This window comes from Oncorhynchus keta, chromosome 28, assembly GCF_023373465.1.
Source record: "Oncorhynchus keta strain PuntledgeMale-10-30-2019 chromosome 28, Oket_V2, whole genome shotgun sequence".
Classification (NCBI taxonomy): Eukaryota; Metazoa; Chordata; class Actinopteri; order Salmoniformes; family Salmonidae; genus Oncorhynchus; species Oncorhynchus keta.
In genome coordinates, this window is record NC_068448.1 from 47,684,322 (window position 1) to 47,697,165 (window position 12,844).

Sequence of the window (12,844 nt, forward strand, 5' to 3'; positions counted from 1 at the left end):
AATCATGTTTGTCACAATACATTTCATTAAAAAAAAACAAATCCTGACACACTAGATCTATTGGAGTCATTTGAATACTATGAAGATGTTTTTATTTATGATTAATAAAGCTGTAGATTGTTTGGTGAAGTCACGACCTGGAAGAGGGGTTCCATTTGTCACTTTTCTAGCACTCCAACTATTGAGTAACGCTTCATTTATTTGGAATTCACTAATTGAATTAGGGAATTGGGAATATAGTACAGATATTGATTAAAGCTAAACCTTTCATGCAAGTGGATCTTAGCAAGAACCAAGTCATGTCTGGCCATTTATTTAATGCACAGCTGCTTTCAACAGACCCAGGTGGGACTTGAACCCACAATCCCCAGCTCCGGAGGCTGATGCCTTATCCATTAGGCCACTGGATCTCTTATTCCCAACAGACAATTACATCTCGGTGGGGTAAACATACTTGAAAAGTTTTGACGCATGCCAGCAAAGCCATTACACAAGACAATACAACATTAAAGAAAACATTCATTGCACTACAACGGTGACAAACGGTACCCACAAACAGTTAGGCCCTATATAAAGCTTTCCCAACAGCAGAGCTTTCTTTTCAGCAGCAAAACATCCTTACCACTGCTACACCTGGCTATCAGCGGAGCCTTGTCGAGCAGCAAAACAGTTCATTCAGCCTCGTTTACTGCCTTAAAAAAACATACTGTAGCTGATATGGCTGACTTGCTTAAACAAATGTGGTTCCTACTGACAATTGAGATGTACAATCTATGCTGGGGACAATAAAAGGCCACTTTAAAATGTGCAGTTTTTTCACAAAACACAAAGCCACAGATGTCTCAAGTTTTGAAATGAAAAATGAGTTGAAAATACATTATATACAGTCTAAAGCAGGGGTGCAACTTTGGTTTTCAATATGGGGGACATAACTATTATTATTTTTAATTTTTTCACCAGTTGGATAAACACTCCAAACAGCCTTTTTCCGACTGCTTGGAGGTGTCCGCATGGTCCTAAAGCATACCGTAGCCTCGTTTTGTATCACATTCAAATGATAAAACTCGGGGGGACAAAAATGTAATTTCAGAATGAGGCGGTTGGGGACAGGACATGTACTCCCCTGATTTAAAGAATCAGTGTCTTTTTGGGGGTTTTGCATTTTATTATATTTTATATACAAGTCTACATCTTATTCATTTTGTTTTCCAGACAGAGTGGAACTATTTCAACGTCTTCCTTCCCAATGAGGGCAAAGACTCCAGCCTGCCCATGTTCTTCTGTTCCAAGTGGAGTGTGGAAAAAGTAGTGGACTACGCTGCCTCTCTGGCCAGCCTCAAGAACAACAACAATATACTAACAGCTAATCTAAAAGATAACAGCCACGAGCAGCAGGCTCCAAGTAGACAAACCTATTCTACTGTTATTGTCCTACAAATACGAATCAACATTCAAATCAACATTTATTATAACGTGTAGTTTCACAATCATGTTTGTCACAATACATTTCACAAAAAAAAAACAAATCCTGACTCACTAGATCTATTGGAGTCATTTGAATACTATGAAGATGTTTTTATTTATGATTAATAAAGCTGTAGATTGTTTGGTGAAGTCACGACCTGGAAGAGGGGTTCCATTTGTCACTTTTCTAGCACTCCAACTATTGAGTAACGCTTCATTTATTTGGAATTCACTAATTGAATCAGGGAATTGGGAATATAGTACAGATATTGATTAAAGCTAAACCTTTCATGCAAGTGGATCTTAGCAAGAACCAAGTCATGTCTGGACATTTATTTAATGCACAGCTGCTTTCAACAGACCCAGGTGGGACTTGAACCCACAATCCCCAGCTCCGGAGGCTGGTGCCTTATCCATTAGGCCACTGGATCTCGTATTCCCAACAGACAATTACATCTCGGTGGGGTAAACATACTTGAAAAGTTTTGACGCATGCCAGCAAAGCCATTACACAGGACAATACAACATTAAAGAAAACATTCATTGCACTACAACGGTGACAAACGGTACCCACAAACAGTTAGGCCCTATATAAAGCTTTCCCAACAGCAGAGCTTTCTTTTCAGCTGCAAAACATCCTTACCACTGCTACACCTGGCTATCAGCGGAGCCTTGTCGAGCAGCAAAACAGTTCATTCAGCCTCGTTTACTGCCTTAAAAAAAAAACATACTGTAGCTGATATGGCTGACTTGCTTAAACAAATGTGGTTCCTACTGACAATTGAGATGTACAATCTATGCTGGGGACAATAAAAGGCCACTTTAAAATGTGCAGTTTTTTCACAAAACACAAAGCCACAGATGTCTCAAGTTTTGAAATGAAAAATGAGTTGAAAATACATTATATACAGTCTAAGGCAGGGGTGCAACTTTGGTTTTCAATATGGGGGGGACATAACTATAATTATTTTTAATTTTTTCACCAGTTGGATAAACACTCCAAACAGCCTATCCGACTGCTTGGAGGTGTCCGCATGGTCCTAAAGCATACCGTAGCCTCGTTTTGTATCACATTCAAATGATAAAACTCGGGGGACAAAAATGTAATTTCAGAATGAGGCGGTTGGGGACAGGACATGTACTCCCCTGATTTAAAGAATCAGTGTCTTTTGGGGGTTTTGCATTTTATTATATTTTATATACAAGTCTACATCTTATTCATTTTGTTTTCCAGACAGAGTGGAACTATTTCAACGTCTTCCTTCCCAATGAGGGCAAAGACTCCAGCCTGCCCATGTTCTTCTGTTCCAAGTGGAGTGTGGAAAAAGTAGTGGACTACGCTGCCTCTCTGGCCAGCCTCAAGAACAACAACAATATACTAACAGCTAATCTAAAAGATAACAGCCACGAGCAGCAGGCTCCAAGTAGACAAACCTATTCTACTGTTATTGTCCTACAAATACGAATCAACATTCAAATCAACATTTATTATAACGTGTAGTTTCACAATCATGTTTGTCACAATACATTTCACAAAAAAAAAAACAAATCCTGACTCACTAGATCTATTGGAGTCATTTGAATACTATGAAGATGTTTTTATTTATGATTAATAAAGCTGTAGATTGTTTGGTGAAGTCACGACCTGGAAGAGGGGTTCCATTTGTCACTTTTCTAGCACTCCAACTATTGAGTAACGCTTCATTTATTTGGAATTCACTCATTGAATCAGGGAATTGGGAATATAGTACAGATATTGATTAAAGCTAAACCTTTCATGCAAGTGGATCTTAACAAGAACCAAGTCATGTCTGGCCATTTATTTAATGCACAGCTGCTTTCAACAGACCCAGGTGGGACTTGAACCCACAATCCCCAGCTCCGGAGGCTGATGCCTTATCCATTAGGCCACTGGATCTCTTATTCCCAACAGACAATTACATCTCGGTGGGGTAAACATTCTTGAAAAGTTTTGACGTATGACAGCAAAGCCATTACACAAGACAATACAACATTAAAGAAAACATTCATTGCACTACAACGGTGACAAACGGTACCCACAAACAGTTAGGCCCTATATAAAGCTTTCCCAACAGCAGAGCTTTCTTTTCAGCAGCAAAACATCCTTACCACTGCTACACCTGGCTATCAGCGGAGCCTTGTCGAGCAGCAAAACAGTTCATTCAGCCTCGTTTACTGCCTTAAAAAAATCATACTGTAGCTGATATGGCTGACTTGCTTAAACAAATGTGGTTCCTACTGACAATTGAGATGTACAATCTATGCTGGGGACAATAAAAGGCCACTTTAAAATGTGCAGTTTTTTCACAAAACACAAAGCCACAGATGTCTCAAGTTTTGAAATGAAAAATGAGTTGAAAATACATTATATACAGTCTAAAGCAGGGGTGCAACTTTGGTTTTCAATATGGGGGGACATAAATATTATTATTTTTATTTTTTTCACCAGTTGGATAAACACTCCAAACAGCCTTTTTCCGACTGCTTGGAGGTGTCCGCATGGTCCTAAAGCATACCGTAGCCTCGTTTTGTATCACATTCAAATGATAAAACTCGGGGGACAAAAATGTAATTTCAGAATGAGGCGGTTGGGGACAGGACATGTACTCCCTGATTTAAAGAATCAGTGTCTTTTTGGGGGTTTTGCATTTTATTATATTTTATATACAAGTCTACATCTTATTCATTTTGTTTTCCAGACAGAGTGGAACTATTTCAACGTCTTCCTTCCCAATGAGGGCAAAGACTCCAGCCTGCCCATGTTCTTCTGTTCCAAGTGGAGTGTGGAAAAAGTAGTGGACTACGCTGCCTCTCTGGCCAGCCTCAAGAACAACAACAATATACTAACAGCTAATCTAAAAGATAACAGCCACGAGCAGCAGGCTCCAAGTAGACAAACCTATTCTACTGTTATTGTCCTACAAATACGAATCAACATTCAAATCAACATTTATTATAATGTGTAGTTTCACAATCATGTTTGTCACAATACATTTCACAAAAAAACAAATCCTGACTCACTAGATCTATTGGAGTCATTTGAATACTATGAAGATGTTTTTATTTATGATTAATAAAGCTGTAGATTGTTTGGTGAAGTCACGACCTGGAAGAGGGGTTCCATTTGTCACTTTTCTAGCACTCCAACTATTGAGTAACGCTTCATTTATTTGGAATTCACTCATTGAATCAGGGAATTGGGAATATAGTACAGATATTGATTAAAGCTAAACCTTTCATGCAAGTGGATCTTAACAAGAACCAAGTCATGTCTGGCCATTTATTTAATGCACAGCTGCTTTCAACAGACCCAGGTGGGACTTGAACCCACAATCCCCAGCTCCGGAGGCTGATGCCTTATCCATTAGGCCACTGGATCTCTTATTCCCAACAGACAATTACATCTCGGTGGGGTAAACATTCTTGAAAAGTTTTGACGCATGCCAGCAAAGCCATTACACAAGACAATACAACATTAAAGAAAACATTCATTGCACTACAACGGTGACAAACGGTACCCACAAACAGTTAGGCCCTATATAAAGCTTTCCCAACAGCAGAGCTTTCTTTTCAGCAGCAAAACATCCTTACCACTGCTACACCTGGCTATCAGCGGAGCCTTGTCGAGCAGCAAAACAGTTCATTCAGCCTCGTTTACTGCCTTAAAAAAAAAAACATACTGTAGCTGATATGGCTGACTTGCTTAAACAAATGTGGTTCCTACTGACAATTGAGATGTACAATCTATGCTGGGGACAATAAAAGGCCACTTTAAAATGTGCAGTTTTTTCACAAAACACAAAGCCACAGATGTCTCAAGTTTTGAAATGAAAAATGAGTTGAAAATACATTATATACAGTCTAAAGCAGGGGTGCAACTTTGGTTTTCAATATGGGGGGACATAACTATTATTATTTTTAATTTTTCACCAGTTGGATAAACACTCCAAACAGCCTTTTTCCGACTGCTTGGAGGTGTCCGCATGGTCCTAAAGCATACCGTAGCCTCGTTTTGTATCACATTCAAATGATAAAACTCGGGGGACAAAAATGTAATTTCAGAATGAGGCGGTTGGGGACAGGACATGTACTCCCTGATTTAAAGAATCAGTGTCTTTTTGGGGTTTTGCATTTTATTATATTTTATATACAAGTCTACATCTTATTCATTTTGTTTTCCAGACAGAGTGGAACTATTTCAACGTCTTCCTTCCCAATGAGGGCAAAGACTCCAGCCTGCCCATGTTCTTCTGTTCCAAGTGGAGTGTGGAAAAAGTAGTGGACTACGCTGCCTCTCTGGCCAGCCTCAAGAACAACAACAATATACTAACAGCTAATCTAAAAGATAACAGCCACGAGCAGCAGGCTCCAAGTAGACAAACCTATTCTACTGTTATTGTCCTACAAATACGAATCAACATTCAAATCAACATTTATTATAATGTGTAGTTTCACAATCATGTTTGTCACAATACATTTCACAAAAAAAAACAAATCCTGACTCACTAGATCTATTGGAGTCATTTGAATACTATGAAGATGTTTTTATTTATGATTAATAAAGCTGTAGATTGTTTGGTGAAGTCACGACCTGGAAGAGGGTTCCATTTGTCACTTTTCTAGCACTCCAACTATTGAGTAAAGCTTCATTTATTTGGAATTCACTCATTGAATCAGGGAATTGGGAATATAGTACAGATATTGATTAAAGCTAAACCTTTCATGCAAGTGGATCTTAACAAGAACCAAGTCATGTCTGGCCATTTATTTAATGCACAGCTGCTTTCAACAGACCCAGGTGGGACTTGAACCCACAATCCCCAGCTCCGGAGGCTGATGCCTTATCCATTAGGCCACTGGATCTCTTATTCCCAACAGACAATTACATCTCGGTGGGGTAAACATACTTGAAAAGTTTTGACGCATGCCAGCAAAGCCATTACACAAGACAATACAACATTAAAGAAAACATTCATTGCACTACAACGGTGACAAACGGTACCCACAAACAGTTAGGCCCTATATAAAGCTTTCCCAACAGCAGAGCTTTCTTTTCAGCAGCAAAACATCCTTACCACTGCTACACCTGGCTATCAGCGGAGCCTTGTCGAGCAGCAAAACAGTTCATTCAGCCTCGTTTACTGCCTTAAAAAAACATACTGTAGCTGATATGGCTGACTTGCTTAAACAAATGTGGTTCCTACTGACAATTGAGATGTACAATCTATGCTGGGACAATAAAAGGCCACTTTAAAATGTGCAGTTTTTTCACAAAACACAAAGCCACAGATGTCTCAAGTTTTGAAATGAAAATGAGTTGAAAATACATTATATACAGTCTAAAGCAGGGGTGCAACTTTGGTTTTCAATATGGGGGGGGACATAAATATTATTATTTTTAATTTTTTCACCAGTTGGATAAACACTCCAAACAGCCTTTTCCGACTGCTTGGAGGTGTCCGCATGGTCCTAAAGCATACCGTAGCCTCGTTTTGTATCACATTCAAATGATAAAACTCGGGGGACAAAAATGTAATTTCAGAATGAGGCGGTTGGGGACAGGACATGTACTCCCCTGATTTAAAGAATCCGTGTCTTTTGGGGGTTTTGCATTTTATTATATTTTATATACAAGTCTACATCTTATTCATTTTGTTTTCCAGACAGAGTGGAACTATTTCAACGTCTTCCTTCCCAATGAGGGCAAAGACTCCAGCCTGCCCATGTTCTTCTGTTCCAAGTGGAGTGTGGAAAAAGTAGTGGACTACGCTGCCTCTCTGGCCAGCCTCAAGAACAACAACAATATACTAACAGCTAATCTAAAAGATAACAGCCACGAGCAGCAGGCTCCAAGTAGACAAACCTATTCTACTGTTATTGTCCTACAAATACGAATCAACATTCAAATCAACATTTATTATAATGTGTAGTTTCACAATCATGTTTGTCACAATACATTTCACAAAAAAACAAATCCTGACTCACTAGATCTATTGAGTCATTTGAATACTATGAAGATGTTTTTATTTATGATTAATAAAGCTGTAGATTGTTTGGTGAAGTCAAGACCTGGAAGAGGGGTTCCATTTGTCACTTTTCTAGCACTCCAACTATTGAGTAACGCTTCATTTATTTGGAATTCACTCATTGAATCAGGGAATTGGGAATATAGTACAGATATTGATTAAAGCTAAACCTTTCATGCAAGTGGATCTTAACAAGAACCAAGTCATGTCTGGCCATTTATTTAATGCACAGCTGCTTTCAACAGACCCAGGTGGGACTTGAACCCACAATCCCCAGCTCCGGAGGCTGATGCCTTATCCATTAGGCCACTGGATCTCTTATTCCCAACAGACAATTACATCTCGGTGGGGTAAACATTCTTGAAAAGTTTTGACGCATGCCAGCAAAGCCATTACACAAGACAATACAACATTAAAGAAAACATTCATTGCACTACAACGGTGACAAACGGTACCCACAAACAGTTAGGCCCTATATAAAGCTTTCCCAACAGCAGAGCTTTCTTTTCAGCAGCAAAACATCCTTACCACTGCTACACCTGGCTATCAGCGGAGCCTTGTCGAGCAGCAAAACAGTTCATTCAGCCTCGTTTACTGCCTTAAAAAAACATACTGTAGCTGATATGGCTGACTTGCTTAAACAAATGTGGTTCCTACTGACAATTGAGATGTACAATCTATGCTGGGGACAATAAAAGGCCACTTTAAAATGTGCAGTTTTTTCACAAAACACAAAGCCACAGATGTCTCAAGTTTTGAAATGAAAAATGAGTTGAAAATACATTATATACAGTCTAAAGCAGGGGTGCAACTTTGGTTTTCAATATGGGGGGACATAACTATTATTATTTTTAATTTTTTCACCAGTTGGATAAACACTCCAAACAGCCTTTTTTTCCGACTGCTTGAGGTGTCCGCATGGTCCTAAAGCATACCGTAGCCTCGTTTTGTATCACATTCAAATGATAAAACTCGGGGGGACAAAATGTAATTTCAGAATGAGGCGGTTGGGGACAGGACATGTACTCCCTGATTTAAAGAATCAGTGTCTTTTTGGGGTTTTGCATTTTATTATATTTTATATACAAGTCTACATCTTATTCATTTTGTTTTCCAGACAGAGTGGAACTATTTCAACGTCTTCCTTCCCAATGAGGGCAAAGACTCCAGCCTGCCCATGTTCTTCTGTTCCAAGTGGAGTGTGGAAAAAGTAGTGGACTACGCTGCCTCTCTGGCCAGCCTCAAGAACAACAACAATATACTAACAGCTAATCTAAAAGATAACAGCCACGAGCAGCAGGCTCCAAGTAGACAAACCTATTCTACTGTTATTGTCCTACAAATACGAATCAACATTCAAATCAACATTTATTATAACGTGTAGTTTCACAATCATGTTTGTCACAATACATTTCACAAAAAAAAACAAATCCTGACTCACTAGATCTATTGGAGTCATTTGAATACTATGAAGATGTTTTTATTTATGATTAATAAAGCTGTAGATTGTTTGGTGAAGTCACGACCTGGAAGAGGGGTTCCATTTGTCACTTTTCTAGCACTCCAACTATTGAGTAACGCTTCATTTATTTGGAATTCACTCATTGAATCAGGGAATTGGGAATATAGTACAGATATTGATTAAAGCTAAACCTTTCATGCAAGTGGATCTTAGCAAGAACCAAGTCATGTCTGGCCATTTATTTAATGCACAGCTGCTTTCAACAGACCCAGGTGGGACTTGAACCCACAATCCCCAGCTCCGGAGGCTGATGCCTTATCCATTAGGCCACTGGATCTCTTATTCCCAACAGACAATTACATCTCGGTGGGGTAAACATACTTGAAAAGTTTTGACGCATGCCAGCAAAGCCATTACACAAGACAATACAACATTAAAGAAAACATTCATTGCACTACAACGGTGACAAACGGTACCCACAAACAGTTAGGCCCTATATAAAGCTTTCCCAACAGCAGAGCTTTCTTTTCAGCAGCAAAACATCCTTACCACTGCTACACCTGGCTATCAGCGGAGCCTTGTCGCGCAGCAAAACAGTTCATTCAGCCTCGTTTACTGCCTTAAAAAAACATACTGTAGCTGATATGGCTGACTTGCTTAAACAAATGTGGTTCCTACTGACAATTGAGATGTACAATCTATGCTGGGGACAATAAAAGGATACTTTAAAATGTGCAGTTTTTTCACAAAACACAAAGCCACAGATGTCTCAAGTTTTGAAATGAAAAATGAGTTGAAAATACATTATATACAGTCTAAAGCAGGGGTGCAACTTTGGTGGGGGGACATAACTATTATTATTTTTATTTTTTTCACCAGTTGGATAAACACTCCAAACAGTTTTCCGACTGCTTGGAGGTGTCCGCATGGTCCTAAAGCATACCGTAGGTTTTGTATCACATTCAAATGATAAAACTCGGGGGACAAAAATGTAATTTCAGAATGAGGCGGTTGGGGACAGGACATGTACTCCCTGATTTAAAGAATCAGTGTCTTTTTGGGGGTTTTGCATTTTATTATATTTTATATACAAGTCTACATCTTATTCATTTTGTTTTCCAGACAGAGTGGAACTATTTCAACGTCTTCCTTCCCAATGAGGGCAAAGACTCCAGCCTGCCCATGTTCTTCTGTTCCAAGTGGAGTGTGGAAAAAGTAGTGGACTACGCTGCCTCTCTGGCCAGCCTCAAGAACAACAACAATATACTAACAGCTAATCTAAAAGAAAACAGCCACGAGCAGCAGGCTCCAAGTAGACAAACCTATTCTACTGTTATCGTCATACAAATACGAATCAACATTCAAATCAACTTGTATTATAACGTGTAGTTTCACAATCATGTTTGTCACAATACATTTCACAAAAAAACAAATCCTGACACACTAGATGTATTGGAGTCATTTGAATACTATGAAGATGTTTTTATTTATGATTAATAAAGCTGTAGATTGTTTGGTGAAGTCACGACCTGGAAGAGGGGTTCCAATTGTCACTTTTCTAGCACTCCAACTATTGAGTAACGCTTCATTTATTTGGAATTCACTCATTGAATCAGGGAATTGGGAATATAGTACAGATATTGATTAAAGCTAAACCTTTCATGCAAGTGGATCTTAGCAAGAACCAAGTCATGTCTGGCCATTTATTTAATGCACAGCTGCTTTCAAGAGACCCAGGTGGGACTTGAACCCACAATCCCCAGTTCCGGAGGCTGATGCCTTATCCATTAGGCCACTGGATCTCTTATTCCCAACAGACAATTACATCTCGGTGGGGTAAACATACTTGAAAAGTTTTGACGCATGCCAGCAAAGCCATTACACAAGACAATACAACATTAAAGAAAACATTCATTGCACTACAACAGTGACAAACGGTACCCACAAACAGTTAGGCCCTATATAAAGCTTTCCCAACAGCAGAGCTTTCTTTTCAGCAGCAAAACATCCTTACCACTGCTACACCTGGCTATCAGCGGAGCCTTGTCGCGCAGCAAAACAGTTCATTCAGCCTCGTTTACTGCCTTAAAAAAACATACTGTAGCTGATATGGCTGACTTGCTTAAACAAATGTGGTTCCTACTGACAATTGAGATGTACAATCTATGCTGGGGACAATAAAAGGATACTTTAAAATGTGCAGTTTTTTCACAAAACACAAAGCCACAGATGTCTCAAGTTTTGAAATGAAAAATGAGTTGAAAATACATTATATACCGTCTAAAGCAGGGGTGCAACTTTGGTTTTCAATATGGGGGGGACGAAAATGTAATTTCAGAATGAGGCGGTTGGGGACAGGACATGTACTCCCCTGATTTAAAGAATCAGTGTCTTTTTGGGGGTTTTGCATTTTATTATATTTTATATACAAGTCTACATCTTATTCATTTTGTTTTCCAGACAGAGTGGAACTATTTCAACGTCTTCCTTCCCAATGAGGGCAAAGACTCCAGCCTGCCCATGTTCTTCTGTTCCAAGTGGAGTGTGGAAAAAGTAGTGGACTACGCTGCCTCTCTGGCCAGCCTCAAGAACAACAACAATATACTAACAGCTAATCTAAAAGAAAACAGCCACGAGCAGCAGGCTCCAAGTAGACAAACCTATTCTACTGTTATTGTCCTACAAATACAAATCAACATTCAAATCAACATTTATTATAACGTGTAGTTTCACAATCATGTTTGTCACAATACATTTCACAAAAAAAAACAAATCCTGACTCACTAGATCTATTGGAGTCATTTGAATACTATGAAGATGTTTTTATTTATGATTAATAAAGCTGTAGATTGTTTGGTGAAGTCACGACCTGGAAGAGGGGTTCCATTTGTCACTTTTCTAGCACTCCAACTATTGAGTAACGCTTCATTTATTTGGAATTCACTCATTGAATCAGGGAATTGGGAATATAGTACAGATATTGATTAAAGCTAAACCTTTCATGCAAGTGGATCTTAACAAGAACCAAGTCATGTCTGGCCATTTATTTAATGCACAGCTGCTTTCAACAGACCCAGGTGGGACTTGAACCCACAATCCCCAGCTCCGGAGGCTGATGCCTTATCCATTAGGCCACTGGATCTCTTATTCCCAACAGACAATTACATCTCGGTGGGGTAAACATACTTGAAAAGTTTTGACGCATGCCAGCAAAGCCATTACACAAGACAATACAACATTAAAGAAAACATTCATTGCACTACAACGGTGACAAACGGTACCCACAAACAGTTAGGCCCTATATAAAGCTTTCCCAACAGCAGAGCTTTCTTTTCAGCAGCAAAACATCCTTACCACTGCTACACCTGGCTATCAGCGGAGCCTTGTCGAGCAGCAAAACAGTTCATTCAGCCTCGTTTACTGCCTTAAAAAAAACATACTGTAGCTGATATGGCTGACTTGCTTAAACAAATGTGGTTCCTACTGACAATTGAGATGTACAATCTATGCTGGGGACAATAAAAGGCCACTTTAAAATGTGCAGTTTTTTCACAAAACACAAAGCCACAGATGTCTCAAGTTTTGAAATGAAAAATGAGTTGAAAATACATTATATACAGTCTAAAGCAGGGGTGCAACTTTGGTTTTCAATATGGGGGGGACATAACTATTATTATTTTGAATTTTTTTCACCAGTTGGATAAACACTCCAAACAGCCTTTTCCGACTGCTTGGAGGTGTCCGCATGGTCCTAAAGCATACCGTAGCCTCGTTTTGTATCACATTCAAATGATAAAACTCGGGGGGGGACAAAAATGTAATTTCAGAATGAGGCGGTTGGGGACAGGACATGTACTCCCTGATTTAAAGA

General features: G+C 39.2%; 8 non-coding genes across 8 annotated transcripts; all 8 read right to left on the minus strand.

Moving 5' to 3' along the window:
* Positions 1-337: 337 nt before the first annotated feature.
* On the minus strand, positions 338-410 carry trnar-ccg (transfer RNA arginine (anticodon CCG)). The gene has a single exon. It is a non-coding gene; the product is annotated as a tRNA-Arg (tRNA).
* Positions 411-1,822: 1,412 nt separating this feature from the next.
* On the minus strand, positions 1,823-1,895 carry trnar-ccg (transfer RNA arginine (anticodon CCG)). The gene has a single exon. It is a non-coding gene; the product is annotated as a tRNA-Arg (tRNA).
* Positions 1,896-3,309: 1,414 nt separating this feature from the next.
* Positions 3,310-3,382, minus strand: trnar-ccg (transfer RNA arginine (anticodon CCG)). The gene has a single exon. It is a non-coding gene; the product is annotated as a tRNA-Arg (tRNA).
* A 1,409-nt stretch (positions 3,383-4,791) lies between these two features.
* On the minus strand, positions 4,792-4,864 carry trnar-ccg (transfer RNA arginine (anticodon CCG)). The gene has a single exon. It is a non-coding gene; the product is annotated as a tRNA-Arg (tRNA).
* A 1,411-nt stretch (positions 4,865-6,275) lies between these two features.
* Positions 6,276-6,348, minus strand: trnar-ccg (transfer RNA arginine (anticodon CCG)). Its single transcript has one exon. It is a non-coding gene; the product is annotated as a tRNA-Arg (tRNA).
* Positions 6,349-7,754: 1,406 nt separating this feature from the next.
* trnar-ccg (transfer RNA arginine (anticodon CCG)) lies at positions 7,755-7,827 on the minus strand. Its single transcript has one exon. It is a non-coding gene; the product is annotated as a tRNA-Arg (tRNA).
* A 1,410-nt stretch (positions 7,828-9,237) lies between these two features.
* trnar-ccg (transfer RNA arginine (anticodon CCG)) lies at positions 9,238-9,310 on the minus strand. The gene has a single exon. It is a non-coding gene; the product is annotated as a tRNA-Arg (tRNA).
* Positions 9,311-12,042: 2,732 nt separating this feature from the next.
* Positions 12,043-12,115, minus strand: trnar-ccg (transfer RNA arginine (anticodon CCG)). The gene has a single exon. It is a non-coding gene; the product is annotated as a tRNA-Arg (tRNA).
* Positions 12,116-12,844: the final 729 nt, after the last annotated feature.